We start from the raw sequence: 17,920 nt of genomic DNA on the forward strand, positions 1-17,920 counted from the left end.
ACCACCTGTTTGTTCTCTGTATCTATGACTCTGTTTCTGTTTACTTATGTTTGTTCATTTGTTTTTTAGATTCCACGTATAAGTGCATACAGAATTTGTCTTTCTGTATATGACTTATTTCACTTATCATAATACTCTCTAGGTCCATCTCAGTCGTTGCAAATGGCAAGATTACATTACTTTTTATGGTTGAGTAATATCCCATTGCATATATATACCACATCTTCTTTATCCACTCATATATTAATGGACACTTGGGTTGCTTCCATAGCTTGGCTGTTGTAAATGATGCTACTATGAACATTAGGGTGCATATATCTTTTCAGATTAGTGTTTTCATTTTCTTTGGATATATATCCAGGAGTGGAATTGGTAGATCATGTGGTAGTTCTATTTTTAAGTTTTTGAAGACTCTCCATACTGTTTTCCATAGTGGTGGCACCAATTTACATTCCCACCAACAGTGCACAAGGGTTACCTTTTCTTCGCATCCTCACCAACACTTGTTACTTGTTGTCTTTTTCATAATAGCCATTCTGACAAGTGTGAGGTGATATCTTATTGGGGTTTTAATTTGCATTTCCCTGATGATTAGTGATGTTGAGCATCTTTTCACATGTATGTTGGCCATCTGTATATCTTCTTTGGAAAAATGTCTATTCAGGTCCTCTGCCCTTATTTTAATTGAGTTGTTGTATTTTTGATGTTGAGCTGTATGAGTTCTTTATGTATTTTGAATGTAAACCCCTAGGTGAATATATCGGAGGCAAGTATCTTCTCCCATTCAGTAGGTGGCCTTTTCATTTTGTTGAAGTTTCCTTCCTTGTGCAAAATCATTTTAGTTTGATGTAATCCCATTTGTTTATTTTTTATCTTATTTCCCTTGCCTGAGGAGACATAGCCAAAAAAATATTGCTAAGACCTATGACAAAGAGGATACTGTCTATGTTTTTTTCTAGAAATTTTATGGTTTCAGGTCTTACAGTTAAGTTTTTAATCCACTTTGAATTAATTATTGTATATGGTGTGAGAAAGTAGTCCCGTTTGATTCTTTTGCGTGTAGCTGTCCAGTTCTCCCACCATTTATTGAAGAGGCTGTCTTTTCCCCATTGTATATTCTTGCCTCCTTTGTTGTAGATTAATTGCGCATATAAGCGTGGGCTCATTTCTGGACTCTCTATCCTGTTTCATTGACCTACATGTCTGTTTTTGTACCCATACCATACAGTTTTGATGACTGTAGCTTTCTAGTATAGTTTGAAGTCAGGGAGCATGATACCTTCAGTTTTGTACTTCTTTCTTGATATTGTTTTGGCTATGTGTGGTCTTCTGTATTTCCATAAAAACTTTAGAATTATTTATTTTGCTTCTATGAAAAATGTCATTGGTATTTTGATAGGGATTGTATTGAATCTATAGATTGCCTTAGGTTATAGGTCATTTTAACAATATTAATTCTTCCAATCCATGAACACGGTATATCTGTCCATTTGTTTGTGTCATCTTCAATTTCTTTTATCAGTGTCTTGTAGTTTCTGAGTATAGCTCTTTTGCCTACTTGGTTAGATTTATTCCCAGGTATTTTATTCTTTTTGATGTGATTGCAGGTGGGATTGTTTTCTTTATTTCTCTTTCTGATAGTGTGTTCTTTGTGTAGAGAAACACCATAGTTTTTTTTTAACATTTTTATTGGGGTATAATTGCTTTACAATTGTTAAATTGTGTTAGGCTCTGCTTCATAACAAAGTGAATCAGCCACACACATACATACATCCCTGTATCTCCTCCCTTCTGCGTCTGCCTCCCACCCTCCCCATCCCACCCCTCCGGGCAGTCACAAAGCACTGAGCTGATCCCCCTGCGCCACGTGGCTGCTTCCCACCAGCCATCTACCCTACACCTGGTAGTATATATAAGTCCATGCCACCCCCTCACTTCGTCCCAGACCATCCCCCTCCCCATGTCCTCAAGTCCATTCTCTACCTCTGCGTCTTGATTTCTGTCCTGCCCCTATGTTCTTCATAACCTCTTTTTTTTTTTTTTAGATTCCATATATATGTGTTAGCATACGGTATTTGTTTTTCTCTTTCTGACTTCACTCTGTATGACAGACCCTAGGTCCATCCACCTCACTACAAATAGCTCAGTTTCATTTCTTTTTATGGCTGAGTAATATTCCATTATATATATGTGCCAGATCTTCTTTATCCATTCATCTGTCGATGGACACTTAGGTTGATTCCATGTCCTGGCTATTGTAAATAGAGCTGCAATGAACACTGTGGTACATGACTCTTTTTGAATTATGGTTTTCTCAGGGTATATGCCCAGTAGTGGGATTGCTGGGTCGTAACACCATAGATTTCTGTATATTAATTTTGTATCCTGCAACTTTACTGAATTAATAGATGATTTCCAGTAGTTTTTTGGTGGTGTCTTTAGGATTTTCTGTGTGTAATATCTGCTACTAGTGACAGTTTTACTTCTAACTTTCCAGTTTGGATTCCTTTCATTTCTTTTTCTTGTCTGATTACTGTGGCTAGGACTTCTGGTACTATGTTGAATAAAAGTGGTGAGAGTGGGCATCCTTATCTTGTTCCTGAACTTAGAGAAAATGCTTTTAGCTTTTCACTGTTAAGTATGATGTTGGCTGTGAGCTTGTCATATATGGCCTTTATTATGTTAAGGTATGTTCCCTCTATATGCACTTTGTTGAGAGTTTGTATCATAAATGGGTGTTGAATTTTGTCAAAATCTTTTTCTGCATCTATTGAGATGATCTTGTGATTTTTATTCTTCAATTTGTTAATGTGGTGTATGATGTTGATTGATTTGGGGATATTGAAACATCCTTGCCTCCCTGGGATAAATTCCACTTGTTCATGCTATATGATCCTTTTAATATCTTGTTAAGTTTGCTAATATTTTTTTGAGGATTTTTGCATCTATATTCTTCAGTGATATTGGCCTATAATTTTCTTTATTTGTCATCTTTGTCTGGTTTTGATGTTAGTGTGATGCTGGACTTATAGAATGAGTTCAGAAGTGTTCCTTCCTCTGCAATTTTTTGGGATAGTTTGAGGAGGATAGGTATTAACTCTTCTTTAAATGTTTAGTAGAATTTACCTGGGAAGTCATCCAGTTCTGGACTTTTGTTTGTTGGTAGCTTTTTGGTTACTGATTCAAGTTCATTACTGTTAATTAGTCTGTTCATATTTTCTATTTCTTCCTGATTCAGTCTTGGGAGGTTGTACATTTCTAGGAATTTGTCCATTTCTTCTAGGTTGTCCACTTAATTGGTGCATAATTGTTCATAGTATTCTCTTATGATTCTTTGTATTTCTGTGGTGTTGGTTGTAACTTCTATTTCAGTTTGTTTATTTGGGCCCTCAATCTTTTTTCCTTGATGAGTCTGGCTAAAGGTTTATCAATTTTGTTTATCTTTTCAAAGAACCAGCTCTTAGTTTCATTGATCTTTTCTATTTTTTTTTTAGTCTCTATATCTGTGCCCCCTCACTGGTGGGCAGAGCCAGGTACTGGGGTCTCTTTCTGTGTTGCCCATGGGTCCTGAATCTAGTGTCAGCCTGCTGGTGGGCAGCCTCAGGATGTCTCGGGCCTGATGCCACCCCTGGTTGGTAAAGCCAGGTTCCAGGGGTAGTACCAATTCACTGGTAGATGGAGCTGTGTCCTGAGGTCTCCGACTGTAGTGCCCTGGGGATCTGGGGTTGGTGTCAGCCCAAAGATGGGTGGGGCTGGGGGACAAGGGGTCCTGGTGCTGGTGCTCACCCCCTTGCAGGTGAGGCTGGGTTCTAGGGCTGGTGCTGGCCTGTTGGTGAGTAGGGCTAGGTCCTGAGCCCTCTGCTGTACTAGGCCAGGCCCTGGGGTAACTGGGGGCTCAGGTGGTCCTTCAGCAGCCAGTCTGCTGGTGGGTGTGGCTGTGTCCTCACCCAGCTAGCTGCTTCGCCTGGGACATCACAGGACTGGTGCTGACCATCTGAAGGGCAGGGCTGGGTCTAGCACTAATAAGCTAGAGGGAGGATTCTAAAATGGTACTTGCCAGCCCCAGTGTCCTCCTGGTAGGATGAGTTCCCCAAAAGGCTGCTGCCATCATCTGTGTCCCCAGGGTGAGTCCCAAATGCCTCCTGCCTCTCTGGGTGGCTCACCAAGATCAGCCAGTGGGTCTGACCCAGGCTTCTTTCAAATTACTGCTTCTGCCCTCAACCCCAGAGCATATGAGAATTCGTACGTCCCCTTTAAGGGTGGAGTCTCTATTTCCTACAGCCCTCTGTCTCTCCTGAAAGTAAGCCTCACTGGCCTTCAAAGCCAAACATTCTGGGGGCTCGTCTACTTGGTGCAGGATGCCTAGGCTGGGGAGCCTGATGTGGGGCCTGGACCCCTTGCTTCTTGGGGGGAACCTCTGCAACTGCAATCATCCTGCAGTTTGTCAGTCATCCACCCAGGAGTATGGGTCTTGATTATACCGCATCTCTGCCCCACCAACCATCTCACTGTGGTTCCTTCTTTATGTCTTTAGTTGTAGAAAAGCTTTTGTGCTAGTCTTTAGGTAATTCTCATTGATAGTTACTCTGTAATTAATTATAATTTTGGTGTGCCCATGGGAGGAGGTGAGTTCAGGGTTTTCCTACTCTCCCATCTTGGCCACTTTCAAGATTCTTAGCATGTATGCATCTGTATCCGTGAACGTGATAGGAGAATCAATATGGATTCTTAAGGAGAATGTATGTTAATATATATATAATGTATATATATATATATATATATATATATATATATATATATCCTATTTACATTCAAGTTTACAGAGTTTTAATTAACTTCCTTTCTGTAAAATTTATATCTCCTTTCTTCTACACTGAAAATTCTGCTCCTTAAGGACATAGCATGGGGATGACCAAATTAGAATATGGTATAACTACTCACTTTAAAAATCTCTAATTCCATACATATTAATCTCAGAATAATAATACTATTATCACCTCCAATATGATTACTGAAACGTTAAGATTTTTTTTTTTTTTTGCGGTACGTGAGCCTCTCACTGCTGTGGCCTCTCTCGTTGCGGAGCACAGGCTCCGGACGCGCAGGCTCAGTGGCCATGGCTCACGGGCCCAGCCGCTCCACGGCATGTGGGATCTTCCCGGACCGGGGCACGAACCCGTGTCCCCTGCATCGGCAGGCGGACTCTCAACCACTGTGCCACCAGGGAAGCCCTAAAATATTTTTACATGTACTCTATTTTTCATCTATTTTTAAAACGGTTGTATTGTATCTTTATTGTCAAAACATACAGCCATCACATAATATCCTCTCTCCCTCTTAGTACCTCATTTACCCTTAATTCTGCAGGTAACTAAATATTTAATGCTTACAAGCTATTCTTATATTAAGGTCTCTCTAGTCATTTTGTGTGTGAAGCTTGTTCGCTATTAGATTCCTCAGGAAGGATTCATAGGCACAATACTAGCTGAATTCTTGTATTGTGCTAAAAGCTTATGCACTTTAAAGCTGAAAGTTAGTTTTGCTGAATATAAAAGCCATTTGCACACATTTCTTTCCTTGAGTATTTTAAAATGTTACTAGTTTCATCTGGCATAAATCATTGCTGTCAAAAAAGTCTGATGGTAATTTAATTTTCCTTCCTTTATAAGTGCTTTTCTTTCTAGTTGCAAAAAGGATATTATTTTCTTTAAAATCCTATAATTTTAATAAAATATATCATGGTGTTTGAAGTTCTGTGTCAGTATTCTCATGTACATAGTATGCTCTTTCATTTTGCATTTTCAAATCTTTTTTAAAGTTTTTGAGGGACATTTGATCGAATTAGGTTTTTTTAGTTTTGGTTCTGTTTCCTTACTTTGCTTTTCTTTATCAAGGATAATATCAGTATGTCCATTCTCTCTATTTTTATTATTTTTTATTTTCTTTCAAATCTTTATCTTTCTTTATTTTAAAAATTTACTTTTTTTTATTTTTCTTAAGAAGTTAACTGTTTTATTTCTTCACTCTTGTGCAACTTGTGAATATAGTTTCATTTCAGAAATGATTTTGATAATTTTCTCTTGCTTACTTTTATTTGTAGTTAGTGTTCTTGATTTTTTTTTTTTAAACAGGCAGGATTTAGGAAAGTTCTTATAAATTTAACAGGTTTCCTCCTGTTGTTTTTTTTATAGTGTTCCAAAACATTACTGTTTGCTGTCTGAGATTTCCTAGCTCTATTTTCTTCCCCCACCTTGAATAGCTTCTCTTTCTCTATTGTTCCTATCTTGCTCAATTTTTATTCTACTCCCAAAAGTTTCTCCTCACCATAGGGTCTGTTCTAGACGTGAGCTAGAGTGTTCTACAGTGGGGCATATGTGAATGTTCATAGGAGTTAGACTAATATAGCTGCTTCAGTTCTTCTTACTTTGGGCTTCTTACATTCATCTGCTATTGGAGAGGGAAAAATCCCTTCCATTTTCAGCTGCTGTTATCATATTGGCCCACTGTACTTTCTAGTGAATATCTCTTAACTGTTTCTCAGCTATTTCAGATTCTCCATTCTCAAGTTCATTGGATACCACCCTTATTGCTTTCTTGATACCATACAGATATGGTATCAGCTAATTTTTATCACCTGCTTATATTCCATTGTAAGTGTGGTTCATAGGTATTTAGTGCTGTTATCTAGTTCTCTTTTTGCAGAGTATATAGAGAGACTGAAATATGTTGTTGCTATTGCTCCTTGTTCTTAGCATCTGATAAATAAATTTTAATTCCAGTTTTATTTTTATTAAAGGAAGGGCTTTACAAATGCTTGGCAGTGGAACTTCTTTTCAAATTAAATGTTACAATGATCCACAAAATAAATAAATAAATATATATATATAGTTAAGAATATAAATATAGGGCTTCCCTGGTGGCGCAGTGGTTGAGAGTCCGCCTGCCGATGCAGGGGACACGGGTTCGTGCCCCGGTCTGGGAAGATCCCACATGCCGCAGAGCGGCTGGGCCCGTGAGCCATGGCCGCTGAGCCTGCGCGTCTGGAGCCTGTGCTCCTCAACGGGAGAGGCCACAACAGTGAGAGGCCCACATACCGCAAAAAAACAAAAACAAAAACAAAAACACCCCGACTACAACTACGCTCACATTCGAAGGTGCTGGGGGGTTGGGGCTTTGACATATGAATTTGGGGAGAATACAATTCAGTCCATATCAGACGTGTTGCTAAAATACAAAGGGAACTACAACGGAGAAGTCTGGCAGCCACTACCTTAACCGAATGAATAAACTTATAAAAAAAAAAAAAAGAATATAAATATAAAGAAAATGTGAAAACATATACATATATTAGCATATAATTATTATAACATTAATTATAAATACATTTGGTGAGAACAGTTAGGCTGTTTTCATGCCCCAGCATCTAATTTACCGCTGTCTCTGTTTTGGTTAAAAACAGAAAATTCTGATTTACTCATCTAAGAAGATGAAATGATAACAGCTTTTTTTAAAAAACAACTTGCTATGCAGTCTTAAGCATCAATTTCAACTGATATGATTTCTTGTCATAAGTATTTAAATTGGACAAGAAAGCAGTAACGTTTTCAATAAGTACTAAAACCAATACGATGTCATAGTTTTTTTCCTTTTTGACTACAGAAATTACTAATGAATAAAATGTGCTGAGCAGATGTTTCTATGCCTTGCTGGGCATTTAACTGAGTGTGGTTTGGATACACTATAGTCAGATTGGCCTATACAATTTACTTTCATAATCATGGATTGGGTATTTTTTAAAGACCAGTTTAGCCCTGTAAACTTAATCAATGGCACACCTAAAAGATTCTCAAGTATGTTCTAGAAATGTCAGGAGCTGTTTTATTCCCAGGTCTACAGAAAAATGTGGTAATTTGATAGCATGAGTTAATGGGATAGGGCTCTCAGCAAGAAGTTAAACTGTGCTGTGTTACATATTAGAGTGTGTATTTTCTATTAAGTGGTAAATTCATTAAGACAAATAAAGACAAATAAAATTTAGGTCAAATATTTCTGGAACTTCTAGGCACTGTCCATCACAGTTTGAAACCTAGATAGAATTAGATAGAATATGTACTCGTGAAAATTTTATGTTTTGTCTCTGAATTAGAATATATAAGCCAATAAATGATTTTAGCTTAAATATTAACTTTCCCCTGAGTATTATCAATATAGTAACAGGAAAGGGGGTTTAAATTCAATCGTTATTTTGAAGGTCCTCAACCTCCTAGGTCTACTTTCGTAACCTGGGAAGAAAGTGATTCTCTTTGTTAGGATACTATTTATCTATAATAGAAAATAAAACTGAGAGAATCTGTCAACCAAAGCTTGCAACTTGTTAATTAATTTTGTTTCTTTCTTTTTCCTATATCGGAATGATTTTATCTGTCTATGAAGATATCCTTTAAATTACTTTTGAGGCATTACTTTGTTAAGTACGCAGTTTAGGTAATCAGTGATGAACCGTAGTCTTCTATGGTTATTTTTTTCCTTTTTCTTCTTTTGCTAAATTATTTTGTTTGTTGTGTGTGTGTGTGTGTGTGTGTGTGTGTGTGTGTGTAGGAGTACAACTAGCCAGTCTGGCTTTTTTATTGATGTATCAATAGAATGTGCACTAAATAACCATCCTCAAGTTAAAAGTTTTACTCACTGTCCATACCCTTCATTTATATAAAAGTAAAGACAGAACAATAATTAAATAAGTCATTTTATCAACATTAATATTTCACTTTCAATCAATACAGTAAAGTATGGTTTTCAAAGTACCTTTGAAATAGAATCTCAACAATGCCTATTGAAAAACTATTATTAAAAGGAGAGAGGCACTAATTATCTAAATAATGCTAGAAAGAAGCTGAATGGGGACAGTAGCAGCAGAAAATAATTAACCTGAAACTAAAACGAAAGATTTCAAATCCATTCAGATTTGTCAGTGTTTCATAGGCTTTGAAACTTTGGTTAGTCATATCCTGATGCAGTAGATTGACTCATCCTTGTGGATAATGATTAAAGGGGAATATAAAGTAGCAGTGGTGTTAACACAATAGTGTGATATTTGTTGTTATTGAAATGGGTGGGTTTTGCACTCTATGCCCCCTAGAAGACGATTCTTTCATCTTTGAACACTATGACCACAGGTCTGGAAATTGCTGCCAGTTAGGAGTTTGAATAGAAACTAATTTCTCAGAGATTTGAAATTTAGTCTTACCAATTAGACTTTTTCTCTGAGACCTATAACTATGCTTAATAAGACGTGAGATGTCAGAAAAAGACAAATTTTATATGATCTCACTTGTATGTAGAATCTTTACAAAAACAAATTTGTAAAAACAGAGAGTAGAATGGTAATTACCAGGGTCTGGGGTTGGGGGGATGAGAAGGATGTTTAAGGGTACAAAACTGCAACTAGTAGATAAATAAGTTCTGGAGATCTAATACACAACATAGTGATTATAGGCAACAATGCATATTGTATTATAAACATCAAACTTGCTAAGAGACTAGATCTTAATTATTCCCACCACAAAAAAGAAATGATAATTATGTAACATAATAGAGGTGTTAGCCAACACTACAATGGCAATCATACTGCAGTATATAAATGTATCAGATCAACATGTTGTACCTTTAGGCTTACACAATGTTATATGTCAAATATATTTAAATTTAAAGAGTGGATAAGCACAGATACATAACAAATTTCAAAGAAAGAGAGTGCCTATGCACAGACATGGGCCTTCTGAAAATAAAACTATTATCAATTAGATATTCTGAGGAAATTATCCAATTTTGAAAATGTTTCTCCACAGTCACACATATGCATTAAACATCAGTCCTAACATTCTTTCTTTTATATTAATTGAGTTGCTGCCTTCTCTTTACACAGTCAAGAACTTGGTTAGCTCAACCTGGCCTTCTCCAATCAGATTTTACAATATCACTTGGCTTCCTTCTATACATAGAAAACATCTTCAGTGGCATGACCTATATATAGAAAGAAGCCAAGTGACATTGTATATATGAATGAAGCCAAGGTAAACACATATATATCTTCCACTGTCAGAACAGAAAACAACACAAAAAATCAGTTTTCCTGTGACTACTACCTACTGTAGAAAGTTCCAGTTCTCCTCCCATCAGCAATTGTGTTACAACTTATTTAATAGTGGACAGTATTTTAGTGGTTGATTTTAATGAAGCCTAATCTTTTTCTAAGTCACACATTAAGAGGCAATATAGTTTAGTAGTTTTAGAACATGGGGTCTAAAGTCAGTTTTGCCTTGATTTATAGCCTGACTCGGACACTTACAGACTATGTGATCCTAGGAAAGTTGAATAACTTTTCTATGTCTCACGTTCCTTGTCTGTGATATGAGAATGATTATAGAACTATTGTGAGAATTAGAAGAGCTAACATATGTGCAGTGGTTGACATACTAAACACTACATGTAAGTATTAAATCTTAGTATTGTTTCACACATAGTTTCAATAGAACACTTCTTATAATAATTGTTTGTTTGTTTCATTTTAAAAGAGTAAGTTAGACCTATGTGTCAAAGGTATTTTCGACATAGATATTGAAAGTCTTTAGAGTTCTTGGGTGGAGGCCCTTTCTTGCATTCAGCTACATGAAGAATGATCTCTGTTGAGGTCTTGGCTTAATCATCTTCAGAGTCATGACCTTATGACCTGAGGAGGTAGAACCTAGGTTTCACACTTCCCAATACAGGACTCCTTCTTACATGCTACAAGGAAAGTGGGTGTAACCTGAGTTGCCATTAAACTCTCATCTGAGAAACAATCCTGCAGATTCAAGGTACAGCTAGAGTAATAAAAATGGTAGATTTGTCATTTTATTTGCATAATCATTCGAGATGATCATTCAAGCATAAAAGTAAGTTTTCTGCTTCTACAACAGTTTTGGTTTCTGTTTTCATCATAAAACTAGTAATGGCAAAGGGCTGAACCAAGTTTTTTAGGTGGGAGGTGAGAAAGATAAAGTTTAGTTCTTTTCACTACCTAGAAGTTCTGGAACATTCTCTATTCTACTTTATTGTCAACTAATTGACAAATATTTTAAACATTATATCTAAACTGAAGTGGTAAGCTCTACTGAAATAGACAGCTTCCTCTTTAATATAATTTCTCCTCTAATTCCCTAGTACTTTCTAAAACCATTCATTATTTTCTTTCATAATCAGACCTGTAATACTGCTTCAGTGACATTAAAAAAAAAAGAATATGTAACTAAGACCATGCCATAAAGCTTCTTTAAAAGAAGTCCAACATTGCAAAGGATAGCCTTTACTCTTCTGAAAAACAGTACATAGAGGAACTTTCTGAAATATCCATCCTTTGAGATAAATCTAACCAGATACTCTAATGGACTCTATTAAATTTAGAGGTCTGTTTTCAGCAAAGGACTCCTTGATGGCCATCCTTTTGGTTTGACTCTGTGTTACTCAGGGCAGATCCTAGACAACACGATACAGTAGGTGATTGTTCATCTTTATTCTTTTACTTTCCTTTCTGAGCCCTATTGACTTTTTTTTTTTAACTACTTCACTAGAGTGTCATGATCCTGACATGGGAAAAAAAAGGTGAAATACACCTCAGTCAGTTAAGCTTTATTATATTATATGTGCTCTCTCCTCAGAGCACATGCTCTATGTATATGTGGCATATGTCGATAGCAATACTTAACTGAAGATCCAAGATTTTCAAGTGATAGGGTTTAGGGTCTTATGATGTAAGTGCAACTAAATATGCCATTATTTTTAGGTTTGTAGATTAAGAAGATGCCATAGACATAGTGAATCAGGACTTCAGCCACATTTTGAAGAAAAATTCACATACTATACTGGTATAATATTCTGGCCATAATATTGTTTTGCAAATAATAGTTGTTTATTACATAGAAATTGAATGGAATTACAATGCAGAGAAATGTGGAGTTAAAGAGATGTGAGTTAGGAGACTTCATAATATACATGAAGAGTATTGGTTCATAGATGGGATCTGTATCTGGAGGGTTTGTCCCTAGTGGAGAATTATAGCGCTTGGATATTGAACTTAATCATTTCCATTTTTATCAAAAGACTTAATTAAGACAAAGAACATAGATAAGCTTATCAAATTTGTGGATGACATAGCTTGACAGAATACTAATAAAGAACCAAGATTTAATAGAAAAAAATCTGACAGGCTGAAATGAGAAATCAAAACTACAGTGATGAATTCTACTATATAGTAAAAATTTACTGCAAAGTATAGGAGAAGGATAAAACTCCTTAAGAGCTGTTTATGTAAAACGGATGCTTCTGTTGACGAAGAGTGAATGTGAGAGATGTGTTGTTGCTATGAAAATTGTGAACTAGTCTGCATTCACCTAGGTGTAAGGTCCACAATAAAGGAGTTTATTTTCTTCCACTGGTCAGGCCACATTGTGAATGTTGGATTCACTTGTTGGAGAAATGCCTTTTAAGAGTGACATGGTCTTTTGACAGGACAGGGGATGAGGAAGTAAAAGGTCTGTAAACTATATGGGAGGGGTGGTAGAGGAAACCTGGGAATTTTTGCACAGAGAAAGGAGATGTAAGGGGAGCATCATAACTAAGTCCACATATGTGAAGAGCTCTCAGGCCTTTAAATATAGATGTTTTTCATTCATGTTTTCATTCTTTCATTCAACAAATATGTGACTGCTCTATATATCCCAGATCCTGTTGTAAGCTCTGTAGATACAGAAGTGAACAAGTCAATGTTCCTATCTCATGGAACTTACTTTCTAATTTCCTTCATACTGTATGCTTGTGCCATTCTATGCATAATATTTAGGCAATTCCATCCACCCTCATGGCTTTGTTTGGTCAACTTCCTATCAGTAATTATATTAATACCTTGTACAACTCCACCTTTAGGCAGAGCTCTCCCCTAAAGCCAAGCTCAGACTTAGTCATTTAAGAATCATTTATCACACCATTGTAAAGCAATTATTCTCTAATAAAGATGTTTAAAAAATAAAAATAAAAAAATAAAAAAGTAAAAAAAAACCCAAAAAGAATCATTTATCTTCATCAGGCACTGTTCTATGCTCTGGGGATATAGCAGAAAAGAATACAGATGCATTACCTTTGTTCTCATGGGTTCTACCATTTCCTGGAAGAGGTGAATGCTAAATATTGATACAGATAAATATAAATGAAGAATTAGGAGTTCTAGGAGTGAAAATTACAGAATGCTATGATAGCAAATAAATGAGCACTTAACCTCTTTGAGCAATAATATTTAAGGTAAGACCTAAAAGGTAAAGAAGAATTAACCAAACCAAGAAATTAAGAATTAATGTTCAGGGGACTTCCCTGGTGGTCCAGTGGTAAGACTCTGCACTCCCACTGCAGGGGGTATGGGTTCAACCCCTGGTCAGGGAACTAAGATCCCACAGGCCGTGTGGCATGGCCAAAAAATAATAATAATAATAATTTTCAGGGTGAGGAAACAGCATATGTGAAAGCACTGAGATATTATCTTTTTACAGGCTCTCTCCTTACAAAGGGCTCACAATCAAATTACACATGTCTAAAAGTGAATTCGTTGTCTCCCCAAACTGCACCTTCTCCTTATAATCATCCTAATTCTCCCTTTTTCTCACTTCCTACGTACAGTCAATCCATCCCTTCTGTTCTTCCTTCTATGTATCTCAACTCTGACCCCTCTTCACCATCTCCAGTGCAGCAATCTCGGTTTCACACGCTTAGCATCTTTCAACAGTGTTCTTGAAACACTCTCATAACTGATTTTCCTACCAAAGGTTTTTACTCACCTTACCTTTCCCCTCACAGTTGACAGAATAAAAATGTTCAAAAATATTAAATTCTTCCCTAGCTCTATGTCACCTATAGGATAAAATAGAAACCCCTGTAGAGAGTATGTAAGGTCCTCCTTGATCTGCCCCTGCCTATTTCTCCAGCTTCATTTCTTATCACTCTTCCTTTTATACCCTTAGATACAGTCAAGTGAAAATACTTGTAGCTTCCTATTGTAACATATTTCATTTTCTTTAAGCCTTCTAGAATTCCATTGTTTTCTCCTCTGTATTTTTCTATTGCCTCGAATAATACTGGGTCCTCAGTAAGTGTTGGAAGGAAAGGATATAGGAACAGCAAAAGAATAGAAGGAAGGAAGGAAGGAAGGAAGGGAGGGAGGGAGGGAGGAAGGAAGGAAAGAAGAAAAGAAGGAAAAAAGAAAGGAAATAAATTCAAGATCGTTTAGAAAGAATATCAAATGATAGATTCACTATAGGCTATTAATGGAAAAATAATGATATTTAGGATAACATGTGCTGGTGTTCTTATCTGGCTGTATAGGAAAAGCACGCCTCTTTGGAACTGTAGAGATTTATTACAGAGATTCAGTGCGTCATTCTTTATATTCTACTGATTCTTTGGATTTGCATAGTGTTTTCTTGAGAGGAAGGCAAACAACAATAATAATTTTATTTCATGTCTCCTTATAACTACACTCTAAATTTTTTGAAACCTTGACAACTTTGTATTGTCAAGGTTTCAAAAATAGAGAAACTGAGAAACAGAAAGTACATGATTTTTCCCAGGTTCACATAGTTATATGGCATCAGTGTTAGCCCAAAAAGCCAGATCTATTTATTAAAGTCTTGCATTTTTTCAGCAAATCAGTGAGCCAACATGGTTCCCTTCTCTTAAACATCATTTGCAGTTATTTTTTTTGCAGTTATCGAGGAAGTTTTTTCTATTACAATGAATATTTTCACCTGCTTTCAAGAAGAATCGAGCAATCCCATGGAGGGCTAAAGTCTGGAAATTCAATGCTAAGGAAATTACATATTCTCTTAGTGACAGATATTTCATCTATAGGAAGGGTGAGATACTGGGGAAGAGAGAGATGAAGAAATCTTTTCCTTTTAGTAAGCATTTCTATGATCTCTTAGTGTACAACTTAGCGAATAACTCTTTTATGAAGCTACAATTATCCTTTACACTGAATGACCATTTGAAGCTGTATATTATAGCTGTAGATATTTGGGCTTCCTTTCAATTCAGGGAGTTCAATAAAGGAGGGAATCCATGTTTCTTTACCAGTTAACAGGAGAAGATTTATTTTTCAAGATAAATGAAGACCTAGCATGCATATTTTACAGAGCATAAAAGAGGTGTTTTTTCTTTCTGTGGAAGTTCTTTCCTAATCAGCAAGGTCCAGGTACATTTTTTACACCTTTTGAAAAAGGAAATAACCCACAGAAACATTATTTCTGCAAGAACATTCCAATCCATTCACGTGGAATTTTCTGTATTTTCTGTTCACAATGATTCTGGAATAATGGGAAGCTGCTTATCAGGCATTTTTTTTCTCCTTCATGCTATACCGTTGATTCCAAATGCTAATGTCTTAGCTCCAGCCAAGATTCAAAATTGGCAAGGGTGGTTTCATTTTTCTCTATTGCCATGGGAATATCATTGCCAGGACTTTTGTAATTCTCCATAAAATTCCAAATGGAGCCATGGGAAGTGCTCACAGGTGATTAAAGTGAAAGCCTGCTGCTATTCCTTAGGAGGCATCTGCCCTACTTTCTAGGAAAATGTAAAATTAACTTGTAATCAGTTGGTTTGCAGAAGAGCTTTGGTGTACTTAGTGCCTCAATAAAAATTAGATTTAAATTGTCCTGAAGATAATCCCTACTGAAAACAATGAGAACAACAACAAAACAACACAAAATCAAACAACAACAAAATAGTAGAAATCCTGTTATCAGGCTCCAGAGCTGTTTTTTAAAAATATTTGTCACTTATATTGCATCTATCAGGCCAATTCTTCCCTAGGCACTGCCTTACAATATAAAAATGCAATTTAAAACCTACAGCTAAAGTTAAAAGTCCTCAGAATGTGATTATGTCACCCCTTTCAGAATTCTCAGACTTTCCCCTAACTCTCCAGCCAGAGAAAAACAGTGGAAAACATTTTCCCGCTCAAAACACAGACATATTTTGCAACAAGCTTTGAATATTAGAATTTATGGCAGTAAAGGAGTCATTTAAAATTGCCAGTTTCTCTCCAACATAGGGAGTAAGACTTTGAATCTAGTAAAGCCAAATAAATATTTAGCCATCTCATTCTTTGAATGATGAGAGGAAAAATTGTTGTGCTTTTACATATAGTTGATCATTTTTTGTGAACAAATAATAATTAATTGAATTCTGACTCTGTGTTAGCCCTCAGGGCACACAGATGAATAAGATGCCTGCCTTAAAGGTATATAATGCAAGCAAATGCAATTTACAAAAGAGTATAAATGCTGTGAATAGAGAGTAGCACAGGACACCAAGAAAGCACTATGGAGGTTTTCTAACTCCTATTTGGGGGGAGTCATATTTTTTAAAATTTAGATAGATTTCAAGTTGAGACCTTGGCTCAAAATAGTTGGTATTATACCAGTATCGTCCTTAGACTTAGGCAAAAGGAGCCCCCTGCCCTGGATTCAGGACCCTGCCCTGGCGCTACTCTTTCCACGGGGTGGGTGGTCTGCAGAACCAACTGTGTATTCACTTGGAATATGTGCCGTCTCTTTCTAGACTGTTCAGGTTACTCAAGACCCTAGAATTCCTTGCTCCAATGGTATTCAATCCACTTTCATAATCTAATCAGGCCTCTTTTCTTGGGTCTTTCTGAGTCCCAAGCAGTGGCTACAAGGCCACTGTTTGTGGGAGGTATAGGTGAAGCTTTGTTTTGCAGGCTGGAGTGTCCTCACTCATACACACATGTGAAAATAAATGAAGTTAACTCAAGTGAGAACGGAGGCTATTTATTCAGCACCTGCTATATAGCAAGGGCATCACCTACCTTCACTAATGTTTGGCAGTAACTCAAAGACAGGCAAAGAAGTGGCAATGCTTTATCTCTGAAAAAAAGAAAGATTTCAGGTGTGCTCTGATGGGAGCTTATTGGTATGAGAAAGTGTTAGATGTGTTAATTAGAAGCAGGGCATCCAATGTGATTGGCTTGGGGAGCATATTTGGCTTTCTCTAACTGGTCCTGAATAGGAAGTGGAGACAAAACTTAGGGAAGCTGGCAGTTATTAATCAAGTACTGACCATTCTGGGCTGACTGCTGCAGAGGCTGTGGATTAGTGTTCTACTGCCATGTATGGTCTGGCCATTGTCTGTTTGTATATTTAACTTTTTTTTTTTGCGGTACGTGGGCCTCTCACTGCTGTGGCCTCCCCCATCGCGGAGCACAGGCTCCGGACGCCCAGGCTCCGCAGCATGTGGGATCCTCCCAGACCGAGACACGAACACACGTCCCCCGCATCGGCAGGCGGACTCCCAACCACTGCGCCACCAGGGAAACCCTGTTTGTATATTTAGACTCTCACGTGTGAGGACCCTCAAGTGCTGGATATAGCTGGTGGTGGGAAGATGAACATGAAAATTTTTCACCCACACTGGCACATTCTTACATGGAACTCCAAGGAGTCCAAATATTCTGTTTGAGCCTGTTCTTCCAGATCTTTATGCAGGTGTATTTGTCAACATAGGGGAGTACAACATATTTTATTTAATATTTGATATTTTAGTATCTTGATTTATATATTTTAAATATCTAGGTATATGTTATATGTACTTCCACCTTTACTTTTACCCTGGGCCTCACAAACATTAGGGGCAGGACCGGCAAACAAACTGACTCTGTTCCATTGGCTCCCTCCATAGGTTTCCTACTTACATGAATCCTAGCACTTACTACAGTCTACAGAAGACAATGTGAAAGGTAGTGCAAAAGGTGCTGTTTAAAGATACTCTTGAAGTGTAGCATTCAGCAATGAATAATAGAGCATAGTTGCCTGTAGCTTGG

Source organism: Phocoena phocoena, chromosome X (genome assembly GCF_963924675.1).
Source record: "Phocoena phocoena chromosome X, mPhoPho1.1, whole genome shotgun sequence".
NCBI classification, from domain to species: domain Eukaryota; kingdom Metazoa; phylum Chordata; class Mammalia; order Artiodactyla; family Phocoenidae; genus Phocoena; species Phocoena phocoena.